Source organism: Lithobates pipiens, unplaced genomic scaffold, assembly GCF_037356315.1.
Source record: "Lithobates pipiens isolate NorthernLeopardFrog02 unplaced genomic scaffold, aLitPip1_a1.2 Scaffold_30, whole genome shotgun sequence".
NCBI classification, from domain to species: Eukaryota; Metazoa; Chordata; class Amphibia; order Anura; family Ranidae; genus Lithobates; species Lithobates pipiens.
This window is the reverse complement of record NW_027507791.1, coordinates 171,013,797-171,040,607: the sequence shown is the minus strand read 5'-3', so window position 1 is coordinate 171,040,607 and position 26,811 is coordinate 171,013,797. Positions and strand designations below refer to the sequence as shown.

Genomic DNA, 26,811 nt, shown 5'->3' with positions numbered 1-26,811 from the left:
CATTAATAACACATAATGCAACTATTTTACATTCATTTTACATTCACATCATGCATACATCCTAATGTAAGCTGTCTATCACTATTAATGTTCATGGTTACTGATACATTATGCCGATTACCAGTGGAAACGGAAAACAGTCAGTGTAAGCCGTCTTCGTGCGTAGCATAATTAATGGAACGATTTACACGTTGGAATTTTCAAGCTACGTCAATTTACTCTTAAATACCCTTTAGCTGCTTAGCTCACACTTTGCTGTATGTAGCCGCGTTTACATGTAAGTAACCAATGGGGATTGACATTTCATGTCCATCTCACATCTCTAATGCAATTTGTCTCTTTGCCATGTCATACTTTGCCAGTTATTATACTTTCTCACCCGATAGAAACCTAGTCGTTGCTGATATTTCATGATTACAGCAATCATCTCATCTAATTGCTATTCCGACATTTTGCCTTGGTATTACTTTGCAACGCTCTATTGAACAATGTAAAGGTAAGCTAGATATTTTGTGTATTTCCACTTAAACTCTACCTGTATATACTGTCTCAATATTATCCTTTCTAATTTTGCTAAATTAGATTATAGAGTTTGCTATGTCTAAATCCAGGTTACCTACTCACCTTTATTACGTATACTGCTAATTTTAGGATAATACAAAACCATCCTATTGCTTCTTTACACGCTGCACATGTTAAGAGTAATGCAATGCTACCGTGAACAGTTTAATTCAGGGGTGTCCAAACTACGGCCCTCCAGCTGTTGCAGAACTACACATCCCATGAGGCATTGTAAAACTCTGACATTCAAAGACATGACTAGGCATGATGGGAATTGTAGTTCCTGAACAACTGGAGGGCCGTAGTTTGGACACCCCTGGTTTAATTACTCGTCTCACAGTAACTGGTATCTCTCTGCTATAGGAAACTGAATTTGTACTAGAACGATCACTCATCTAATATCAGTCCACTCAGTGCTACCGGGATAACTTTTAAATTTAGAGTAATGAAATGATTTCTCAGTCATTTTGGAGCTACTGCAACTAACGCTTCCGATCGCATTTCGATTGCAATACTTAATCTCTGCTATTGCAGACTATTTAGCTGCTGACACGTAATTAACTTGATTGATAAAAACCTACACACGTTGTTGCTGTTATTTCGTGTATTTCCACTTAAACCCGTTATAGTTATTTTGCTATATTTATTACTAGTATAAACAGATTACTATCTCTAAATCCTGGTAAACCAGCTCACACTAAACCATCTAATTTCTACCTTACACGCAGCACATATTAACATATTAACATTTAGCCGGTATAGTGAAATAGTAAACGAAATGTGTAGATCACTCATCTAATATCGTCTTTTCAGTGCTACCGGAACAACTTTTAAATTTAGAGTAATGCAACGATATCTCAGTTTTATGAAGCTACTGCAACTAACGCTTTGGATCTCTTTCCTGATAAATTACGCTCTGCAATATTAAGCCATGTAAATTGTCCTATTGGTCTGCTAACAATGCTATGTATAATAATACAAATCTTTTAAAAGCAATATCGTCTCACTGCAATACTTACACTCTGCATAATATATATGAATAATGCGAATAATGCTAATAATAAAGTCGTCTAAAACTCGGCTATAAGTAGAAAATAAAACTATCTTACATCAAAATAAACCATGTACTGCCAAACCAATAACGGCCAATTACTTAACGTCTATCAGTCAATGACTTAACAAAATAAACTTTAGCACTCTTTTGCTCTATTTTGAATAGTTGTAGTTCTCCACATTAACTGTCACATTGATATCACCACTGACAACACACCACTTTTTAACAGCACCAAAATATGAAAAAAGCACTTTATATGTTTCAAAAGTAGTTGCATCCATCTCTACATACCCAGTACGTTCTTCTGTATAATCTAGCCTATCTGTATACACTCGCCTGTCTTTTGTACACATTAGCCTCTCTGTATAAACTAGCCGGTCCTCTGTATACACTAGTCCGTCTGTATACACTAGCAAGTCTGTGGAACCAAGCCTCTCTCTCTGCATACCCTAGCCTCCATCTCTTACATAAACCAGGACCTTCTTCTGTATAATCTAGCCTATCTGTATACACTAGCCTGTCTTTTGTACACATTAGCCTCTCTGTGTAAACTAGCCGGTCTACTGTATACACTAGTCCATCTGTATACACTAGCAAATCTGCATACTCCTGCCTCTCTGTGTAACCCAGCCTCGCTCTCTCTCTCTGTATACCCTAGCCTCCATCTCTGCATACCCAGGACGTTCTTCTGTATAATCTAGCCTATCTGTATAAACTATCCTGTCTTTTGTACACATTAACCTCTCTGTATAAACTAGCCGGTCCTCTGTATACACTAGTCCGTCGGTATACACTAGCATCTCTTTATACATTAGCTCTCTGTATACCCAAGCCTCTCTGTATACACTAGTCCACCGGTATACACTAGCAAGTCTGCATACACTAGCCTCTCTTTGTAACCCAACTTCTCTCTCTGCATACCCAGGACGTTCTTCTCTATAATCTAGCCTATTTGTATACACTAGCCTGTCTTTTGTACACATTAGCCTCTCTGTATAAACTAGCCGGTCCTCTGTATACACTAGTCCATCTGTATACACTAGCAAGTATGCGTACTCTAGCCTCTCTCTCTGTATACCTTAGCCTCCATCTCTGCATACCCAGGACGTTCTTCTGTATAATCTAGCCTATCTGTATAATCTAGCCTATCTGTATACACTAGCCATCCATCTCTGCATACCCAGGACGTTCTTCTCTATAATCTAGCCTATTTGTATACACTAGCCTGTCTTTTGTACACATTTGCCTCTCTGTTTAAACTAACCGGTCTTCTGTATACACTAGTCCGCCTGTATACACTAGCAAGTATGCATACTCTAGCCTCTCTCTCTGTATACCCTAGCAAGTCTGCATACTCCTGCCTCTCTGTGTAACCCAGCCTCACTCTCTCTCTGTATACCCTAGCCTCCATCTCTGCATACCCAGGACGTTCTTTTGTATAATCTAGCCTATCTGTATAAACTAGCCTGTCTTTTGTACACATTAGCCTCTCTGTATAAACTAGCCGGTCTACTGTATACACTAGTCCATCTGTATACACTAGCAAGTCTGCATACTCCTGCCTCTCTGTGTAACACAGTCTCTCTCTCTGTATACCCTAGCCTCCATCTCTGCATACCCAGGACATTCTTCTGTATAATCTAGCCTGTGTTTTGTACACTTTAGCCTCTCTGTATAAACTAGCCGGTCTTCTGCATACACGAGTCTCTCTGTATACCCTTGGATGTCTTTTGTATACACTAGCTGCTCTTTATACATTAGCTCTCTGTATACCCAAGCCTCTCTGTATACACTAGTCCGTCTGTATACACTAGCAAGTCTGCATACACATGCCTCTCTGTGTAACCCAGCCTCTCTCTCTGCATACCCAAGATGTTCTTCTCTATAATCTAGCCTATTTGTATACACTAGCCTGTCTTTTGCACACATTAGCCTCCCTATATAAACTAGCCGGTCTTCTGTATACACTAGTCCGTCTGTATACACTAGCAAGTATGCATACTCTAGCCTCTCTCTCTGTATACCCTAGCCTCCATCTCTGCATACCCAGGACGTTCTTCTGTATAATCTAGCCTATCTATATACACTAGTGTATATATGACAGACTAGTGTATACAGAGGACCGACTAATGTGTACAGATAGGCTAGATTATACAGAAGAACGTCCTGGGTATGCAGAGCGCTCAGCTTTGAGGTATGGCCAACGTGAGTAATATGAGGGACACTCCTCACCCCCGCCCCCACCTACCAGATATGACTTTCATCCCCTTGCCCTCTCTGCCCCGGTCATCTGGTGGCAGTTTTATGCACTCCCTGGCCCCCACCCATTCATAATCCTTACCGACCTTTCTTTCCGCTGCTCACAGAAACACACTGGATGACTTGTCTAATTAACCAACTTGTACAAGACACCGCTATCCTCCTGTCTGACACCGGTCCCCCTTGGAGGCTTTACCCCTCACTGTTTGGGTGGTCCCTGCCTCTCCCTGGATGCTCCACATATACCACAACGACATTGTCAGAGGGGCACCACTTGACAGGACACGGGGCTGTCATGCCGGTGGCATCTCCCATTGGAGGAAGGGATGATGGCCCCAACCCCTTGGCAGCAGGTTCTTTCATGTACAGACCAGGGCGGCTCATCTTCCCTTCTGGAGTCTTGACCTTAGATGGGGGATTTGCACTTTGGGGGGTCTGAGTGATACCTAATGCGCTGTACTGGAAGGGCTTGACATTCCCGCATATGTGTCCCCTCCCCCTGGCTCCCACCTACTCTTTGCCGACATTGCCTTCTGCAGCTTTCGGGGACCCTGGATGACTTATTTATTGAGCCTATTGGTACGAGACACTGCTTCCCTCCAGGGTGACTCTGGACCCCCCTGGAGGATTTACCCCTTACTGTTTGGGCAGTCCCAGCCTCCCTCTGGAGATGCAGGAGAGACACTAATTGGCGGGCCCCAGGACTGCTGCTCGGGTGAAGTCTCCCATTGGATGGAGGGATGGTGGCCCCAGCCCCTGGCCTGCCGGATTTTCCATGCACCGACCAGGGCTGCTTCTCTTTCATCTTGATGTGGTGACCATGGAGGGGAGGAGTTGAAATTTATGGGGTCCGGGTGTTTGCTGGTGGGAGTGCGCTAAAGGACTTGACATTTCTGCATGTTTGTCCCCTCTCCCCTGTTTCCCCCCTCCCTTCCCCCCCTTCCCACCCTTCCCTTCCCTCCTTTCCCTCCCCCTTTCCCCCTTCCACTCCCCCTTTCCCCCCTTCCACTCCCTCTTTCCCCCCTTCCCTGCCCCTTTTCCCCCCGGGGCGTGGACGGGGGAGAGGGGGTAAGGAGAGGACAATCTGCCAAAGGGAGAAATGCATTTGTTCGGGGACTGCATGTACTTTAGGGGTATGGGACGGGGGGTGGTGGATCCCATTCTGTGATGCCTTTTCTGTTGTGACGGGCTCCCTCGTGCATGCCTACGTTTAGGGCGAGCCGAGGAGACCCCTCAGTGCTAACAGTTATATGCTCTACCTCTGTTTTGGTTATACTATTGTTTTTTGTTTCTTTAATGTTACTGATTGTCTTTTATTTGCATACCGGTATCAGACGTGACATTTACCACTGCCGGGGCTGGGGGGACTAGGATTCGGGGGCTCCCTCTCCAACCTGTCTACCCAATTACCCAAGTAGGACAGCGCGTTAAACCCAGTGTACATCTGGTAAGCGCTATAGCATAATTGTGCTGTTTTAGTATACCCTTCCTGTACTGTTGAGTGCGGACAACCCTTAATTTCCCTCTCCCCCTGGGGTTGAGGTGCCCGGCCTCTTTTTCCCTTTACCTTTCCTTGCATTTGCCCTTCCTTTCTCCCCCTTAGTTCCCGCCATGCATTACCTACCCAAAACCTACCTTGGTTCAACTTTCTTTGCTTTTCTCTGATGTCCCCCTCCCCCTCCCCGAGGAGCGATGGCAGACTCAGTCAAGGTCACCTCTCTAAACGTTAAGGGACTGAACTCCCCTGAAAAACGGTGGATCCTCCTGTGAGAACTGAACACATCCTGTACTGATGTGGCCTTTATACAAGAAACACATTTTAAAAATACTAGCCTCCCCTTTCTATGGTCGAGATCCTTCCCTAAGGTCTACCACTCTACTAACCCCTCCTCTCCATTCTGATCTCTAGCAGGCTCCCCTGGGTTCTCCAGGATTCTCTGGTGGACCCTGGGGGCCAATATATTTTTCTTAGGGGCCACATTGGAGAGCGCCTTTTTACATTTGCCACTGTGTACGCTCCCAATGATCACCAAGACACGTTCCTCAGAACTACCCTGCACAGATTATGTGACTTTCGGGAGGGCCAATTGATATTAGGTGGGGACTTTAATGTCCCCTTTCGCCATCGGTTGACACTTCTGCCTCTTGCTCCTCGCTCCCTACCCCTCACCTAGGTCTCTATTCTGGCACCTTAATGAGAGCCTCCTCCAGATACCGGAAGTTTTAGCAGATGTGACCAGGGAATTGGACCTTTATTTCCAAGAAAACTAAAGCAGGACTGTGACCCGGGGATAATTTGGGAGGCTCACAAGTCAATACTCCGCAGGGTACTTATCAGGCACGGGGCGCGCATCAAATGAACACGGAAGGAACAGCTTGCTAATCTGTTTCGTGAACTTGCCTCTGTGGAAGCGAAACATAAACATACCCCCTTACGGACCTTAGAGATTGAATTGGGGACACTCCATACCCATATTGCTGTCCTACTCCATTATAAAGCGAAAGCGGCACTCCAGTTTTGTCGTAAACTGACGTAGGAGTCAGAGGACAAATGCAGAAAAATCTTAGCCAGGTCGGTAAAGGAGTTGAAATCTGGCTCTTACATACCACAGTTGATAGATGAGAATGGCCAGAGGGCCTCTACCCCAACCCAAATAGTCGAAGTCTTTGAAAAATTTTACTCTGATCTCTACAACCTGCCCGATTCAGGGTCTGGACAGGACAATATAGACAGATATGTAACCGGTTCTGGTCTACCAACCCTCTCATCGGAATCACGGGAGTACTTGGAGGACCCGATCACACTGGAAGAAGTCCAGACGGCCGTGGGACCTCCGAAGGTGGGTAAGGCTCCGGGCCCTGACGGATATACCACACAATACTTTAAGACCTTCCTCCCTATTCTCGGCCCGCGCTTGGTGAATTTATTTAATACTCTGAGCTCGAATGGGGATTTTCCTGAGGATACCCTTAGAGCCCACATCTCGTTGATACCTAAGGAGGGCAAAGACCCGGGCCTATGTGGGAGCTACAGACCCATTTCCCTCCAAAATTCGGTCCTAAAACTATTCTCTAACTCCTCGCCACGTGATTGGCACATCACTTGTAGTCCCTTATACATATTGACCAGTTAGGTTTTATTCCCACCAGGGAAGATAGGGACAACACCACTAAGGTGCTTACCCTGATCCGTAAAGCAAAGTCATCTGGGACCCCTTGTCTTTTCATGAGTACTGATGCCGAGAAGGCTTTTGATCGGGTCAAATGGACATTAATGTTCTCGGTCCTTCGCCATATAGGTCTGAGTGAACGGATGCTGGCATGGATAAGTAAGATATACTCACGTACTTACATTCCACCGGACATCGCGCGTACGTTTATGTTGAACTTCCCCCCACCCCTTGTCACTAAGATCCGCAGTTTGCTTCACGGGTGGCATTCTGGCCTCCATTCCTGGTTCAGCAGATGCAATCTCATTAAAATGAACATACTCCCTAAATTTACTTATCTTTTCCAAGCTCTCCCGATCCAGATTCCAGTCCTGTTTTTTAAGCAAGCTCAATCCTTGCTCACTCAATTTAACTGGGCCCACAAAAATCCCAGACTTAAGCGGTCACAGCTGACATTGTCTAAACAACAGGGAGGGTTGGTTCTCCCTAACTTGCGACGCTACTACCTGGCCTCCCATCTGGGGCGTGTATTGGACTGGAATCGAAACAAATTTTCTAAGCTCACTCCCGAATCCCGAATAAGAAGCGCCATGTGGTGCTATAAGTATTTACCCACAGAATTTATGTCACATCCCACTATAGGGGCTTAGTTGAAAGTCAGTCACCTGATCGCTACCCAAAACACACTCACGTCTTTGACTTCCCCCCTATTCCCTATACGTGGCCATCCAACCTTTGAACTGGGGAACCACTTAGAAATTCCAACCTAGACAATGCGTCTAAATTCGTCATTGATGGAAAATGGCCTTCTTTCTCAACCCTAACAGATCCGACAGGGCTTTCCAACTGTCTTTTTGGAGAGCGGCGCAACGACATCATTTTCTCCATTCCATCCCCAATCCTCAAACGTTCGCCCGCCCTCAGACGGAGTTCGAGACTCTATGCAGGAGCGAAGGCCCTTTGGCCCACATTCTCTCTCAAACAGATTACCCACACTTAACCTGTCTGGCCAACTGGGAAAAGGACCTTAATTGCTAATTTTCCCCAGCACAGAGACAACGCATTATCACTTTGGCTCTCAAAATGTCGCTGTGCACGAAGATACAGGAGACGAATTTTAAACTTCTCACCAGGTGGTATTTGACACCATCAAAGCTGCAGAAATGTTTCCCCTCTTCCTCGAACATATGCTGGAGGTGTGGAGAAGAAGAGGGCACGTTGCTGCACATTTTTTGGTCCTGCCTCAGCTTGGTGGACTTCTGGACAGAGATCCGATGCATGACACAAAAATTCACAGACTTCTCCATCCAGGAAGAGGCTGCATTCTTTCTCTTGTACCATTCACAGATTCCCATTAAGAAGTACAAAAAAATCTATTTTATGGCATGTGATAAATGCGGCGAAATCCTGCATCCCTCTCTATTGGAAAAAATGTTCCCCCCCTTTCGTAAGGGGGGGAACTTTCGTAAGGGGGGGAACTGGCTTAGGAAAATAGAGAACATTAAAAAAAATGGAGGACTTGATCCTCACATCACAAGGTAAACAAGAATTTTTTAAACAAACCTGAGACATCTGGAATACCTTTATATTCTCGCTGGAAGGATGTCGCCTGCTATCGCCTTAGTGCTCTGAGCTTTCCTTGACTGGCCCCTTGGACAGTGGCTGCCATCGTGTCTTGTCCCCTCTTCTCCTTTTCTGATCTTTCAACCCTTCTCTTTTCGGCCTTCCTCCCCTATCTCTCACCCCCTCCACCCCCTCTCTCTTTTGGAAAGAGTGGAAAATTGGGAATGACGGCCCCACACCCCCCTCTGGATGGATTATGCCGGAGGGACCTGGGGTTTGTGTGACCCTGGATCTTGGTACAGTACTTTATCCGTGCCTCGAATCATTGTGATTGATGGAAGGCAGACTCACAGTTGCGAATATACCTGTATCAAGTATTGTTCAGCTGCTTTTTGCTCTGTATTTCTCTGTTGCATTATGTACTCGGGGGACCGTCTTCCCCTATTTGGAGAAAAAATTATATTTGAAAAAAAAAGAAGCCTACGACACCTGGTATTCCCAGGCGGTCTCCCATCCAGGCATTAACCAGGTCGGACCCTGCTTAGCCTCCAAGATCAGATGAGATGGAACAGATTCAGGGTGATGTGACCGTAGCCAATATCTTCAGGCACTCTCAACTCTCTTGACAAACACCAAGATGGTCACCTTGGAAACAAGTGGAAAAAAATAGGTCAATGGCCACAACATAAAAAGAAGCCTACGGCATCTGGAAATCCCAGGCGGTCTCCCATCCAGGTACTAAACTGGTCCCAACCCTGCTTAGCCTCTGAGATCAGATGAGATTGGGCTCAGCGGATTTGGCGCAATTGTACCCGCTTAATTTTGTCCCTCTCCTGAATAGACTGAAATCTGATTCGGGAAACTGGCATGCTTTAACACTGACCTGGTTCAGGCGCTGTAATGCATTCAAAATGACGGCCCTCCCGCGGATTTTATACTTGTTCCAGACATTACCGATCCGGTTACCCCCAATTTTTTTCAGACAACTGCAGGTGCTGCTCCGGGACTTTATTTGGGCGCGCAAACCGCCCAGAGCCCGTTTGCAATTGCTTGCCAGACCAAAGGACAAGGGGGGTCTGGGTCTCCCAGATCTGAGACAATACTACAGAGTGACTCTGCTAGTGAGAGTCGTTGATTGGCATTGTAATGGCCCACACAAGCAGTGGGTGGAGATGGAGATTGAGGATGGATCCATTCCCCTATTGACCTCCCCGTGGCTCCTGTCCTCCCTACCAAAAGACCTCAGAGATCACCCCGTAGTGGGAGCTACGTTGGCTGTTGTGCGGAGGTTGTTCCGCTGCACACACATTGCTCCCTTGCCATCACCAATGACTCCGGTTATAGGTAATCCAGACTTCCCACCGGGATTTACCAACAAGAAACTGCGACAGTTGACAGTGGTGGGGAAACAGCGTCTGGGAGAGGTGTGGCCCTTGGGAGGGCTCCCGACCACGCAAACTGTCGCCAAGCTTTCTGACCCTCCGCTTGACTTGTTTAGTGCTTATCAACTTCATCACTTTCTTCTGGCCATACAAAGGGCCCCCTACACTCCTAGAGACCTGACACCCTATGAATCCATCTGTCACAAAAAGGAACCTGTGCGACACACCCTCTCCCTCCTGTACAACCTATTAAGTAGTCAGGAGGAGGAGTCGACCCCACCATTTATCCACAAATGGGAGAGGGACTTTGGCATCACATTTACCCCACAACAGATAGGCAAGATCCTGACATTAGTACATAAAGCTTCCATCGCAAACCAATATCAAGAATCAGGATACAAGATAGTCTCACGCTGGTATAGAGTCCCATACCTTCTGAATAAAATGAATAGATCGATCCCGGATGTTTGTTGGAGGTGCAATTCAGATACGGGGACCATGGGACACATTTTCTGGGCATGCCCGGCCTTGAGGAACTTTTGGGTGGAGGTGACCGAGACGATAAAAACTCTCAGAAATGTAGATATCGCAGACAACCCAGCAGCGTGCCTTCTACACTTGACCGAACAGCCTGTTCGAAAATACAAAAAAACCCTCCCGATGCAACTCCTGAACGCCGCCCGGGCCTGCATTCCCACACTGTGGAGGCAGCCTCAGCCCCCCATCCAAGGTGCTGTGGTATTCCAAAGTCAATCATATTCTCTGGATGGAAGAATTGACCGCCACCCTTCACAACACTGAAGAGGCATTTAGTGTTACATGGAGGCCCTGGAGGTATTTTTCTGGTACTTGAGACTACATTCGGGAGGTGAGCAGCGCCCCTGTCCCAGAAAAAGACTGAACATCTAACGTTTACCTACGTAGGCCATGTCTGCCCTCGGTGGCATCCCCCCCCCTCCCTTTTTGTCTTTATTTTTCTATTTTTCCCCGCCGCCATCCCCCCCCTCCTCTCTCTCCGTCTTTGCACTCTCTTCTTCCCCCGTCCTCCCTTTTGACTGTGCCTTGTCTCCTTACTAGCCTTTGGGACCCAGAAGAGCCCCAGGGTTCTGGACACGACCGGCTCATATTTTACTCTGGTTCACATAGGTCATGATAAGCTGGCTCGCTGTGGTCCCAGTTGCTCTCCATGATTACATTTGTCCGAACAGGGCTGCATTAGTTATACTGTACTACATGTCCGAGGTGGGGTTTCTCTCATTTCTGCATGAAACTCTAGGACTCCCCTCTGAGAACCCAGAGTTATTTGGCTGCCTATTTTTTGTTACCATGTAATTGTGACCCTGGGTCATGCTGTATGGTTGAATGTTATATTTATGTTGTTCTACTTATACTTAATAAAAGAATAAAACAAAAAAATAAAAAATAAGTCAATGCCAACAACTTAAAAAAAGCCTATGGCATCGAGAAATCCCAGGTGTTCTCCCATCCAGGTACTAACCAGGTCCCAACCCTGCTTAGCCTCTGAGATCAAATGAGATTTGGCTCTTTCAGGGTGATGCAGCCATAGTAGATTTTTTCAGGCACGCTCAACCCTCTTGACAAACGCCAAGATGGTCACCTTGGGAAACAAACAAAAAAAAACAAGTCAACGCCAACAACATAAAAAGAAGCCTACCGCACCTAGTATTTCCAGACGGTCTCCCATCCAGGTATTAACAAGGCGCGACCCTTTCTAGCCTCTGAGATCAGCGGAGATTGGGCGCTTTCAGGGTGATGTGCCCATAGGCAATCTCTTTGGGCACTCTCATCCCTCTTGAAAAATGCCAAGATAGCCACCCTGGGAAACAAGCGAAAAAAAACAGGTCAACGCCAACAACATAAAAAGAAGACTACGGCACCTAGTATTCCAAGGCCGTCTCCCATTCAAGTACTAACTAGGCCCAACCCTTCTTAGCCTCTGAGATCAGAAGAGATAGGGTGCTTTCAGGGTGATGCGGCTGTAAGCGATCTCTTTAGGCACTCTCAACCCTCTTGACAAATGCCAAGATGATCACTTTGGGAAACAAGCGAAAAAAACAGGTCAACACCAACAACATAAAAATAAGCCTGCGGCATCTGGAAAACCCAAGCGGTCTCCCATCCAGGTACAAACCAGGCCCAACCCTGCTCAGCTTCTGAGACCAAACGAGATTGGGCGCTTTCAGGGTGTTGTGCTCGTAGGCAATTTCTTTGTGCACTCTCAACCCTCTTGACACATGCCAAGATGGTCACCTTGGGAAACAAGGGAAAATAAAACAGGTCAACGCCGACAACATAATGAGAAGCCTACGGCACCTGGTATTCCCAAGCTGTCTCCCATCCAGGTACTAACCAGGCCCATCGCTGCTTAGCCTCCGAGATCAGATGAGATTGGGCTCTTTCAGGGTGATTTGGCCGTAGGCACTCTCTTTGGGCACTCTGAAGCCTCTTGACAAAGTTGGTCACCTTGGGAAACAAGCTAAAAAAACAGGTCAAAGCCAACAACATAAAAAGAAGCCTACGGCATCTAGTATTCCCAGGCGATCTCCCAATCAAGACACTAACCAGACCAGATCCTTCTATGGCACCTGGTCTTCCCAGGCAGTCTCCCATCCAGGTACAAACCAGGCCTGACGCTGCTTAGCCTCTGAATTCAGATGAGATCGGGTGCTTTCAGGTTGATGTGGCCGTAAGCATTCTCTTCAAGACACGCCCAACCCTCTTGACAAACGCCAAGATGGTCGCCTTGAGAAACAAGCAAAAAAAACAGGTCAAAGCCAACAACATAAAAAGAAGCCTATGGGCTTACAGCGGACCCTAAGAGATGGGACCCACTAGCTCTGTCATGGTTCGGACGCTGTAATATGAACGCAATGCCACGACTTCTGTATCTACTACAAGCCTTACCTATCAAAATACCCCAGACTTTCTTTCATGCGGTTCGCTCAACCTTTATCAAGTTCCTCTGGCGCGGAAAACATATGCGTATTGGTAGGGCAATGCTGTTGCGACCGAAATTGCGGGGAGGTATTGGCTTCCCGGACCCTGCTCTATATTACACAGCGACGCACATGACACCGGTGGTTGACTGGTGCTGGTGTTCTGCCATATACTGTCCGGCCATGATATAGTGTCTGCGCCGTACTGCGCATGCGCAGTACGGAGCAGACGAAGCTTCGGAAAATCTCCGAAGCCGAACGGCGCCTGCGCGGTGAGTGGAGGTGGTAGCCCCACCATCCAAGCGGACATAGGGTTGTGAATATTAGAGGGCCCCTCGCAGGCGAGCTTCGCTCGCCACGCTTCGGGCTCGGCCTCGCTGTGCTCGGCTCTTTTATATTCTTACTCTATGTCCACTTGGATAGTGGGGATAGAACCTGGACTCAGTGCGCAGGCGCCGTTCATGCTCGGCAATTTTCGGAATCTGTGTTGCTGTGTACTGCGCATGCGCAGCACACAGCGGACACTATCCGATGGGGGACCATATGTGATAGGACACCGGCATGGGGAACTGAAGCTATGGGTCAAGCTAGAGCAGGAGATGGTGCGGGTTCCACTGACTGGTCTGCCTTGGGCGGGGAGGCCATTGGAGCCCTGTGTGACTACTCACCCGTTAATTGGCCCCTCGCTCGCCGAGATGGATAGTTTTTTTCACCTTTCCCACCTCACTAACTTCCCTTCTCCTATGACCCCAATTATTGGACATCCTAGATTCCCTCCGGGCCTGTCTGACCAGGCCTTTACCAGGCAAGCCCCGAAAGGGCTTCTGAGAGCAGCCCTATTTCTTGGACCCACGGGCTTGATTCCCATGGGGACCATACTGCTAGAGCAAGTACCTGTTGCATTGGATAGCTGGAGAGCTAGACAGCTAATCCATTTCCTCGGATCACTACCTAACCATTCGTTCTTCTCTAGACAATTCCACCCCTTTGAGGAACTTTGCCTGGATGATGGCCCAGTTCGTGGTTTCCTCTCTAGGTCCTACCAAATCCTTACAGACGCACAATCCTCCACGGATCCACCCTTCCTAGCTAAATGGAAAAGGGACTTACAAACTACATTCTCCAAACCACAGAAGGACAGAATACTCTTTTTCGCCCATAAGTCGTCACTCTGCAGTAAATATCAGGAGATCTCATATAAGCTGATCACACGCTGGTATCGTACACCGGTGGTGTTGGCCAAAATATTCCCCGGTCAATCTGACCGCTGCTGTCGCTGCGGGCAACAGGCTGGCACCATTCTCCACATTTTCTGGGAATGCCCTAAATTACAAACATTCTGGCAGCCTGTCCTGAGACTCATCCACAAGTTCACAGACATTTCCTTAGCCAATGATCCCACAGCAGTTCTTCTCAATCTAACTCCTATGTCGAGAAAGCGTTATCATAAGTCCTTACTTAAACATCTCCTCAATGCAGCTAGGGCCTGTATCCCAAGTCAGTGGAAAGAGCAATCTGCTCCAATGGTGACCCAGTGGTTCGCAAGGGTAAATGATATTGAACGAATGGAAGACCTGACTGCCACAATGAGGGATAAAACGGAGGAGCATGGGAACAGATGGTTCTACTGGACCCAGTTTCGCTTTTCGGAAGAATACCTCCGCGAGACATAGTAAGCTCACGGTGATCGTTGGAGATCGCTGTTCCAAACAGCTGATGAGCTGGTGAGCCGAGGGCGTCTCTTGCTCCCTGGGAGGGGACCCCATCCTATCCACTCTACCCACGACACCCCCTTACCCCTTCTTTTCCTTTTCTGCCATTTCCTTCCCCAATCTTCTCTTTCCCCTTCTCCCTCCTTTCAGTTCTACTATTTCCCTTCTTAACTCAAAAAAGGGAAAAGAAAATGGTATGTTCCGACCCCATTTGACTACTACACAATACTCTTCCCCTATCTATGGATATCTAAACTCTTCGAGGATAGCAGGGCTAGTATCAATAATATTTTACGTGGTAGAGGATCCCAACGAGATGGAGCTTTAATCTCATCTTGATATGACCGCAAAGCTGTACACATGCTATTCTCCTCGGACTTCTTACCATTGGCTCTGATATCCATGCAATATGATCGTTTGTTTGTAACTATTTGTATCACACATTCTGTGAAGTTGCCTTTGCATTGTATGTTGCATACTACTAAATAAAAAAAAATAAAAAAAAGAAGCCTATGGCACCTGGTATTCCCAGGCGGTCTCCCATCCAGGTACTAACCAGGCCCGACACTGTTTAGCATCCGAGATCAGACGAGATTGGGTGCTTTCAGGGTGATGGGGCCATAGGTAATCTCTTCGGGCACTCTCAACCCTCTTGACATACGCCAAGATGGTCACCTTGGGAAACAAGTGAAAAAAAAAACAGGTCAAGGCCAACAACATAAAAAGAAGCCTACAGCACCTAGAATTCCCAGGTGGTCTCCAATCCAGGTACTAGCAAGGCCCAACCCTGTTTAGCTTCTGAGATCAGAGGAGATCGGGTGCTTTCAGGGTTATGTGCCCATAGGCAATCTCTTTGGGCATTCTCAACCCTCTTGACAAATGCCAAGATAGTCACCTTGAGATACAAGCGATAAAAAACAGGTCAATGTCAACAACATAAAAAGAAGAATACGGCACCTGGTATTCCAACGCCATCTCCCATCCAGGTACTAACTAGGCCCAACCCTTCTTAGCCTCAGAAAAGAGAATAGATAGGGCTCTTTCAGGGTGATGCTGCTGTAAGCGATCTCTTTGGGCACTCTCAACCCTCTTGACAAATGCCAAGATGGTCACCTTGGGAAACAAGCAAAAAAAAAGAAAACGAATCAACGCCAACAACATAAAAAGAAGCCTACAATAACTGGTAATCCCAGGTGGTCTCCCATCCAGGTACTAACCAGGCCCGACTCTTCTTAGCCTCCAAGATCAGACGAGATTGGATGCTTTCAGAGTGATGTGGCCATAGGCAATCTCTTCAGGCACTCTCAACCCTCTTGACAAACACCAAGATGGTCACTTTGGGAAATAAGCGAAAAAAAAACAGGTCAACGCCAACAACATAAAAAGAAGTCTACGACACCTGGTATTCCCAGGCGGTCTCCCATCCAGGTACTAACAAGGCCCGACTCTATTAGCCTCCAACATCAAACGAGATCGGGTGCTTTCAGGGTGATGTGCCCGTAGGCAATCTCTTCAGGCACTTTCAACCCTCTTGACAAACGCCAAGATGGTCACCTTGGGAAACAAGCAAAAAAATAAAAATAAGTCGGAAGCTAGAGACAATACGGCCCGAGTCCTCAATTTAATCCATGCGGCGCATGTACAGGGAAGGCCCTTGCTTATGTTGTCAACGGATGCGGAGAAGGCCTTTGACAAGGTGGCCTGGCACTTTATGCAGGCCACCCTGGAACATATAGGTCTTGGCCCCAACATGATGAGCTGGGTAATGTCGCTTTACTCCACGCCATCGGCAGCGGTACGGGTGACCGAGTGGTGCTCGGACTCTTTCCCCATCACGAATGGGACGAGGCAAGGGTGCTCTCTGTCTCCCCTAATTTTAATTCTGACACTGGAACCACTTATGTGTCACGTTCGGAATGACCCGAATATTACTGGCATATCCAAACCCTCGGCACACCACAAAATTGCGGCGTACGCTGACGATCTAATTTTTTCCGTCTCCAATCCACACATTTTGCTTCCCAAAATACTTGCGTCTCTACAGCGACACGGCAGCCTATCAAACTATAAAAACAATTGCGCCAAGTCGGCTGTATTGAATATATCGGTCCCGGATGGTGAGGCCAAGAGGCTCCGCTCCTCTTTTCCATTCTACTGGGCTGAAAAATCTATACGTTAACTGGGCGTTGACATCGCAGCCGATTTATCGCAATTGTACCTGCTTAATTTTGTCCCTCTCCTGGATAGACTGAAATCTAATTTGGGAAACTGGCATGCTTTAACACTGACCTGGTTTGGGCGCTGTAATGCATTCAAAATGATGGCCCTCCCTCGGATCTTATACATGTTCCAGACATTACCGATCCGGTTACCCCCAATTTTTTTCAGACAACTGCAGGTGCTGCTCCGGGACTTTATTTGGGAGCGCAAACCGCCCAGAGCCCGTTTGCAATTGCTTGCCAGACCAAAGGACAAGGGGGGTCTGGGTCTCCCAGATCTCAGACAATACTACAGAGTGACTCTGCTAGCGAGAGTCGTTGATTGGCATTGTAATGGCCCACACAAGCAGTGGGTGGAGATGGAGATTGAGGATGGTTCCATTCCCCTATTGACCTCCCCGTGGCTCCTGTCCTCCCTACCAAAAGACCTCAGAGGTCACCCCGTAGTGGGAGCTACGTTGGCTGTTGTGCGGAGGTTGTTCCGCTGCACACACATTGCTCCCCTGCCATCACCAATGACTCCGGTTATAGGTAATCCAGACTTCCCACCGGGATTTACCAACAAGAAACTGCGACAGTTGACAGTGGTGGGGAAACAGCGTCTGGGAGAGGTGTGGCCCACGGGAGGGCTCCCGACCACGTAAACTGTCGCCGAGCTTTCTGACCCTCCGCTTGACTTGTTTAGTGCTTATCAACTTCGTCACTTTCTTCTGGCCATACAAAGGGCCCCCTACACTCCTAGAGACCTGACACCCTATAAATCCATCTGTCACAAAAGGGAACCTGTGCGACACACCCTCTCCCTCCTGTACAACCTATTGAGTAGTCAGGAGGAGGAGTCGACCCCCACCATTTATCCACAAATGGGAGAGGGACTTAGGCATCACATTTACCCCACAACAGATAGGGAAGATCCTGACCTTAGTACATAAAGCTTCCATCGCAAACCAATATCAAGATACAAGATAGTCTCACGCTGGTATAGAGTCCCATACCTTCTGAATAAAATGGATAGATCGATCCCAGATGTTTGTTGGAGGTGAAATTCAGATATGGGGACCATGGGACACCTTTTCTGGGCATGCCCGACCTTGAGGAACTTTTGGGTTCCCAGTAGCGTGCCTTCTACACTTGACCGAACAGCCTGTTCGAAAATACAAAAAAACCCTCACGATGCAACTCCTGAATGCCGCCCGGGCCTGCATTCCCGCACTGTGGAGGCAGCCTCAGCCCCCATCCAAGGTGCTGTGGTATTCCAAAGTCAATCATATTCTCCGGATGGAAGAATTTACCGCCACCCTTCACAACACTGAAGAGGCATTTAGTGTTACATGAAGGCCCTGGAGGTATTTTACTGCTACTCGAGACTACATTCGGGAGGTGAGCAGTGCCTCCGTCCCAGAAAACGACTGAACATCTAACGTTTACCTACGTAGGCCATGTCTGCCCTGGGTGGCATTCCCCCCTCCTTTTTGTCTTTATTTTTCTTTTTTTCCCCGTCGCCATCCCCCCACCTCCTCTCTCTCCGTCTTTGCACTCTCTTCTTCCCCCGTCCTCCCTTTTGACTATGCCTTGTCTCCTTACTAGCCTTCGGGACCCAGAAGAACCCCAGAGGCCGGCTAGTTTATACAGAGAGGCTAATGTGTACAAAAGACAGGCTAGTGTATACAAATAGGCTAGATTATAGAGAAGAACGTCCTGGGTATGCAGAGATGGAGGCTGGGTTACACAGAGAGGCTAGTGTATGCAAGCTTGCTAGTGTATACAGACGGACTAGTGTATACAGTAGACCAGCTAGTTTATACAGGGAGGCTAATGTCTACAGAAGACCGGCTAGTGTATACACATAGGCTAGATTATAGAGAAGAACGTCCTGGGTATGCAGAGATGGAGGCTAAGGTATACAGAGAGAGAAGTTGAGTTACAAAGAGAGGCTAGTGTATGCAGACTTGCTAGTGCATACCGGTGGACTAGTGTATACAGAGAGGCTTGGGTATACAGAGAGCTAATGTATAAAGAGATGCTAGTGTATACAAAAGACAACCAAGAGTAGACAGTGAGGCTCGTGTATACAGAAGACCGGCTACAGAGAAGCTAATTTGTACAAAAGACAGGCTAGTGTATACAGATAGGCTAGATTATACAGAGGAAGGTCCTGGGTATGCAGAGATGTAGGCTAGGGAATCCAGAGAGAGACTGTGTTACACAGAGAGGCTAGAGTATGCAGAAGAACGGCTATTTTTTTTTACAGATAGGCTTGTGTATACAGAAGACAGTCTGGGGAATTCAGTGAGGCTAGTGTATGCAGAGAGGCTGGGACACCGAGACTATTGTAAAAAGAAGGCAGGCTAGTGTATATAGATTACGGGCACCTGTATACAGAAGACAGAGAGGCTAGTCTATATTGAGTGGCTGGTGTACACAGAGAGATTAATGTATACAGAAAAGCTAGCGTGTAAAGAAGACAGGACTTTATTTTTTGCTAATGCAACTACTTTTGAAACATATAAAGTGCTTTTTTCATATTTTGGTGCTGTTAAAAAGTGGTGTGTTGTCAGTGGTGATATCAATGTGACAGTTAATGTGGAGAACTACAACTATTCAAAATAGAGCAAAAGAGTGCTAAGTTTACTTTGTTAAGTCATTGACTGATAGACGTTAAGTAATTGGCCGTTATTGGTTTGGCAGTACATGGTTTATTTTGATGTAAGATAGTTTTATTCTCTACTTATAGCCGTGTTTTAGACGACTTTATTATTAGCATTATTCGCATTATTCATATATATTATGCAGAGTGTAAGTATTGCAGTGAGACGATATTGCTTTTAAAAGATTTGTATTATTATACATAGCATTGTTAGCAGACCAATAGGACAATTTACATGGCTTAATATTGCAGAGCGTAATTTATCAGGAAAGAGATTCAAAGCGTTAGTTGCAGTAGCTTCATAAAACTGAGAAATCGTTGCATTACTCTAAATTTAAAATATGTTCCGGCAGCACTAAAAAGACGATATTAGATGAGTGATCTACGCATTTCGTTTACTATTTCACTATACCGGCTAAAAGTTAATATGTTAATATGTGCTGCGTGTAAGGTAGAAATTAGATGGTTTAGTGTGAGCTGGTTTACCAGGATTTAGAGATAGTAATCTTTTTATACTAGTAATAAATATAGCAAAATAACTATAACGGGTTTAAGTGAAAATACACGAAATAACAGCAACAACGTGTGTAGGTTTTTATCAATCAAGTTCATTACGTGTCTTTAATCATGTAGTGAATATACCCCAATATTGGAGCACAAGGATGAGAAAGCATAATAACTAACAGAGGATGACATGGCAAAAAGACAAACTGCATTAGAAATGTGAATATGAATTAGAGTTGAAATGCCAATCGCCACGGCTACGTACAGCAAAGTGTGAGCTAAGCAGCTAAATATTCTACAATAGCAGAGATTAAGTATTGCAGTCGAAATGAGATCGGAAGCGTTAGTTGCAGTAGCTCCAAAATGACTGAGACATCATTTCATTACTCTAAATGTAAAAGTTATCCCAGTAGCACTGAGTGGACTGATATTAGATGAGTGATCGTTCTAGTACAAATTCAGTTTCCTATAGCAGAGAGATACCAGCTAAATGTGAGACGAGCAATTAAACTGTTCACGGTAGCATTGCATTACTCTTAATATGTGCAGCGTGTAAAGAAGCAATAAGATGGTTTTGTATTATCCTAAAATTAGCAGTATAAAGGTGAGTAGGTAACCTGGATTTAGACATAGCAAACTCTATAATCTAATTTAGCAAAATTAGAAAAGATAATATTGAGACAGTATATACAGGTCGAGTTTAAGTGGAAATACACAAAATATCTAGCTTACCTTTACATTGTTCAATAGAGTAAATTGACGTAGCTTGAAAATTCCAACGTGTAAATCGTTCCATTAATTATGTTACGCACGAAGACGGCTTACACTGACTGTTTTCCGTTTCCACTGGTCATCGGCATAATGTATCAGTAACCATGAACATTAATAGTGATAGACAGCTTACATTAGGATGTATGCATGATGTGAATGTAAAATGAATGTAAAATAGTTGCATTATGTGTTATTAATGTAATCAAACTGTATTGTTATGCTTTGCTACTGCAACCACTTCTCAATCAAGTAAACCGTCCCACTGATTTTCTCACATTTTGCCGCTGTTAAAAAATGTGTTGCAAGTGTTATGTGTTACAAATGGTTATCAGTGTGACAGTTAATGTGGAGAAGAAGTAATACACAAAATAGAGTCAGAAAGAGAATCCTATTGCATAGAGGTAGCGAGAGATGGTTGCATTAATCTTAATGTGCAGTGTGTAAAAGGTTTTAAAAATATGGTTTTGTGTGACTTTTGCTTTAACGTAAAATTAGCTGTAGACATTATAACTTGTTACAATGATTTAGAGATAGTAATCTCTATAAAATAATAATAATAAGTATAGCAAAACAAATTAGGAATATTTTGATGCAGTATGTATAGGTCGAGATATAGTGAATACACAAAAGGGATCAAGGGATAGTAGCAAAGTCAAGGGATAAATGCAAAGGTACTCTATTTAACAGTAAATTGACGTAGCTTGCAAATTCCAACGTGTAAATCGTTCCATTAATTTTGATGCTCAAGAAGACGGCTTACACTGACTGTTTTCCGTTTCCACTGGAAAGAGAATCCTATTGCATAGAGGTAGCGAGAGATGGTTGCATTACTCTTAATGTGTAAAGGTTTTAAAAAGATGGTTTTGTGTGAATTTTTCTTTAACGTAAAATTAGCTGTGGACATTATAACTATGGTTAGGTTTACAATGATTTAGAGTTAGTAATCTCTATAATATAATAATAATAAGTATAGCAAAACAAATTAGGAAAATATTGAGGCAGTATATATAGGTCGAGATAACGTGAATACACAAAAGGGATCAAGGGATAGTTGCAAAGTCAAGGGATAAATGCAAAGGTACATTATTTAAGAGTAAATTGACGTAGCTTGCAAATTCCAACGTGTAAATCGTTCCATTAATTTTGTTACGCACGAAGACGGCTTACACTGACTGTTTTCCGTTTCCACTGGAAAGAGAAACCTATTGTATAGAGGTAGCGAGAGATGGTTGCATATGGCAGAAAGACGGCTTACACTGCTTTTCTCACATTTTGCTGCGGTAAAAAGAAATGTTTTGTCACTGTGTTTTAACTGTGACAGATAAGGTGGAGAAAAAGAAGTAATACAGAAAATAGAGTCAAACAGTGGAAACGTTAAAAAATACAATTGGTATACGATTTTGGTATAACTGAGGTACAGGGCAATTACTATAGTATGACTTGCCAATGTTTATCATGTCTTGTTTATATCACACAAAGATGTATACAGTCTGACTAATTATATATGTCTGTGCCAACTATTGTTAATAAAAAACGGAGTTAAAAAAAAAAAAACAGTGGAAACGTTTATTTGTCATGACAGCTGATACTGGTTGAGCAATAAAACTGTTTTATTAAGATGTAAGACTAGTTTTATTCTCTACATATTGTTGTATAATATAGGCGACCAATAGGACATTTAAATGGCTTAATATTGTAGGGAGGAAGTATCGCTGTTCAAAGGTAAGAGATTGAAAGCTTAGCTTGAAAATGGCCGAGAAATAGTTGCGTTAGTCTAAATTTAAAGGATATGCTGGTACCAATGAGAAAGCTTATTGATTGACTAGTTGATCTTTGCATTACACAATTCTATTATTATTATTATTATTATTAAGATCATAGTGCAGAGAGATACTCAGTTAATGTCAGAGATACTCGGTCAATGTCAGAAAAGCAATAAAACTGTTTACATCGTTAGAGAGCGATGGTTACATTACTCTTAGTATGTGCAGCATGTCTGGTAGCAAATGGATGTTTTGTGAACATTTTGCATTAAGGTACAATTAGCGGTAGAAGTGAATAGATTTAAGCGGATTTTGAGATAGTACTCTCCATTTCTAATAAGAAATAAAGAAAAATAAGTCAGGATGGTGTGTCAGGACTGTCACATACTCACAGTCCCGGTACAAATATGCAAAATAGAGCAAAAGAGTACATGGTTTATTTTGATTTATGATAGTTTTATTGCATGCTTGATGTTCTGTATTCACTAGCCTTTCTTCTGTATGCTGTAGTCTTTTATATATATTAGCTTCTCTGTACACCCTTGCATCTCTGTAATACACTAAATCCTCTGTATACCACAGCCTGTCTTCTGTATACACTAGACTGTAAACACTAGCTAGAATACACCAGCCTGGTTTACTAGGTTCACTAGATTCTCTGTATACACTACCCAGTCTTCTGTATACACTGTCAGCTTGGATGTATACCCAAGCCTGTCTTCTGTATACACTAGTCTCTCTATATCCACTGTCCTATCTGTATACACTCGACTCTCTCTATACACTAACCTCTCTATATACACTAACATCTTTGTATATACTAGCCTCTCTTTAAATTAGCCTCTCTGTGTACCCCAGCCTCATTGTTTACTCTAGCATCTCTGTATACTCAAGCCTATCTGCATTCACTAGCCTGTATTCACTAGCCTTATATATACTAGCTTCCTGCTTCTCTGTACACCCTTGCATCTCTGTACACTAGACTCTCTGAATACACTAAACCCTCAGTATACCACAGCCTGTCTTCTGTATACATTAGACTGTAAAAACTAGCTAGAATACACCAGCCTGTCTTCTTTACCCAATAGACTCTCTGTATGCACTACCCAGTCTTCTGTATACACTGTCAGCTTTGATGTATACCCAAGCCTGTCTTCTGTATACACTAGTTTCTCTATATGCACTGTCCTTTCTGTATACTCTCGACCTTCTCTATACATTAACCTCTCTATATACACTAACATCTTTGTATATACTAGCCTCTCTTTAAATTAGCCTCTCTGTGTACCCCAGCCTCACTGTTTACTCTAGCATCTCTGTATACTCAAGCCTATCTACATACACGAGTCTTCTGTATTGTGTATTAACTAGCCTTTCTTCTGTATGCTGTAGTCTTCTATATATACCAGCTTCTCTGTACACCCTTGCATCTCTGTAAACACTGTGTAAACTAGCCAGTCTTATGTATACACTCGCCAGCTGTATACACTAGACTCTCTGAATACACTAAACTCTCTGTATACCACAGCCTGTCTTCTGTATACACTAGACTGTAAAAACTAGCTAGAATACACCAGCCTGTCTTCTGTACCCACTAGACTCTCTGTATACACTACCCAGTCTTCTGTATAGAATGTCAGCTTTCATGTATACCCTTTCTGTATACACTAGCTTCTCTATATGCACTGTCCTTTCTGTATACACTCGACTCTCTCTATACACTAACCTCTCTATATACACTAACATCTTTGTATTTGTCTTTAAACTAGCCTCTCTGTGTACCCCAGCCTCACTGTTTACTCTAGCATCTCTGTATACTCAAGACTAGCTACATACACGAAACCTGTATTCTGTATTCACTAGCCTTTCTTCTGTATGCTGTAGTCTTCTATATATACCAGCTTCTCTGTACACCCTAGCACTGTAACAGTACTAGGTTCCTGTATTACAGAAACAGAACACCAGCAATAAGGTGTATACTGTGCAGGAGGCACACAACACCGACTCTAACTTCTGCACTGCAGATGCATGTATTGCAGAAATTGAACACCAGTAATAAAGGGTAGCTTCAGGTGTGTACTGTGCAGGAGGCACATAACACCCACTGTAACAGTGCTAGGTTCCCAAGCAGTAAAGACACTGTCCCTGCCTATCGTCCTCTTTCCCTGACCACCGCAACACACTATACAAGGCCGCCATGCTGGCGGCCTTATATAGTGTGGGGTGTGTACTAAACCCCCCTGAGCTATAATTGGCCACAGGAATCCTGCCTGTGGTGAATTGTGGCTCTCCTCACACAGGATGTCACATCTGTTCTTATTATATAGAACCTATTATGCTCCTCGTAAACTTTTTCAGTTTGGCCGAACGGCCGGACGCAAGTTGCCCCCGGTGCGGGAACATGGGGGGAGACATGATGCACATGTTTTGGAGATGCCCGAAGTTGATCCGCTACTGGACAGAGGTGACAGGAACCATTGATCGGGTGGTTGGAACCTCCACCAGGATGGAGGCGAAGTATTGTCTCCTGGGATTAGTTGAAGGAGTTGGAAACCCGGGAAGTAGCCAGATGGCAGTTCTGAGATGCCTATTTCAGGCAAGGAAACTGATTGCCCAACCCTGCTTAGCCTCCAATGTTGGCAATGACTTGGTTTTTTTCGCTTGTTTCCCAAGATGACCATGTTGGCGTTTGTCAAGATGGTTGAGAGTGCCCGAAGAGATCGCCTATGGCCCTATCACCTTGAAAGTGCCTGATCTTGTCTGATCTCGGAGGCTAAGCATTGTCGGGCCTGATTAGTAACTGGATGGGAGACCAACTGGGAATACCAGGTGCCGTAGCATTCTTTTTATGTTGTTGGCGTTGACATGTTTTTTTTTTTCCGCTTGTTTCCCAAGGTGATCATCTTGGCATTTGTCAAGAGGGCTGAGAGAGCCCAAAGAAATCTCCTACGGCCACATCCCCCTGAAAGCGCCCGATCTCATCTGATCTCAGAGGCTAAGCAGGGTCCGGCCTGGATAGTACCTAATTAAAGGTGCCGTAGGAATCTTTTTATATTGTTGGCTTTGACCTGTTTTTCTTTCGCTTGTTTCCCAAGGTGACCATTTTAGCATCAGTCAAGAGTTTTGAGTATGTCCCAAAGCGTTCGCCTGAGGTCACATCACCCTGAAAGCGCCCGATCTCAGAGGCTAAGCAGGGTCTGGGTCAGATGGGAGACCGCCAGGGTCTATGTTGTTGGCGTTGACCTTTTTTTTTTCACTTGTTTCCCAAGATAACCATCTTGGTATTTGTCAAGAGGGTTGAGAGTGTCTAAATAGAACACCTATGGCCACATCACCCTGAAAGTGCAGAATCTCATCTGATCTCGGAGGCCTAGCAGTGTACGGCCTGGTTAATACCTGTATGGGAGACCATCTGTGAATACCAGGTGCCGTAGGCTTCTTTTTATGTTGTTGGCTTTGAACTGTTTTTTTCGCTTGTTTCTCAAGGCGACCATCTTGGCGTTTGTCAAGAGGGTTGGCCGTGTCTTGAAGAGAACGCTTACGGCCACATCACACTGAAAGCACCCGATCTCGTCTGATTTCAGAGGCTTAGCAGCATCAGGCCTGGTTAGTACCTGGATGGGAGACTGCCTGGGAAGACCAGGTGACATAGAAGGATCTGGTCTGGTTAGTGTCTTGATTGGGAGATCGCCTGGGAATACCGGATGCCGTAGGATTCTTTTTATGTTGTTGGCTTTGACCTGTTTTTTTTCCCTTGTTTCCCAAGGTGACCATCTTGGCATTTGTCAAGAGGGTTAAGAGTGCACAAAGAAATTGCCTACGGGCACAACACCCTGAAAACGCCCAATCTCGTTTGGTCTCAGAGGCTAAGCAGGATTGGGCCTGGTTTGTACCTGGATCGGAGACCGCCTGGGTTTTCCAAATGCTGCAGGCTTCTTTTTATGTTGTTGGCGTTGACTTGTTTTTTTTGTTTGTTTCCCAAGGTGACCATCTTGGCGTTTGTCAAGAGGGTTGAGCGTGCATTTGATCTCAGAGGCTAAGCAGGGTTGGGACCTGGTTAGTACCGGGATGGGAAACCGCCTGGGATTTCTCGATGCCATAGGCTTTTTTTTTAAGTTGTTGGCATTGACTTATTTTTTTTTTTTTTGTTTTATTCTTTTATTAAGCATAAGTAGAACAATATAAATATAACAGTCAACCATACAGCATGACCCAGGGTCACAATTACATGCTAACAAAAAATAGGCAG

The 26,811-nt window shown here is 45.0% G+C and overlaps 5 pseudogenes; 1 reads left to right on the top strand and 4 right to left on the bottom strand.

The window, feature by feature from the left end:
* Nucleotides 1–12,311: 12,311 nt before the first annotated feature.
* On the bottom strand, nucleotides 12,312–12,430 carry LOC143947247 (5S ribosomal RNA; annotated as a pseudogene).
* Nucleotides 12,431–15,165: 2,735 nt separating this feature from the next.
* On the bottom strand, nucleotides 15,166–15,284 carry LOC143945615 (5S ribosomal RNA; annotated as a pseudogene).
* A 101-nt stretch (nucleotides 15,285–15,385) lies between these two features.
* LOC143948493 (5S ribosomal RNA) lies at nucleotides 15,386–15,504 on the bottom strand (annotated as a pseudogene).
* A 322-nt stretch (nucleotides 15,505–15,826) lies between these two features.
* LOC143948638 (5S ribosomal RNA) lies at nucleotides 15,827–15,945 on the bottom strand (annotated as a pseudogene).
* Nucleotides 15,946–25,284: 9,339 nt separating this feature from the next.
* On the top strand, nucleotides 25,285–25,403 carry LOC143949852 (5S ribosomal RNA; annotated as a pseudogene).
* Nucleotides 25,404–26,811: the final 1,408 nt, after the last annotated feature.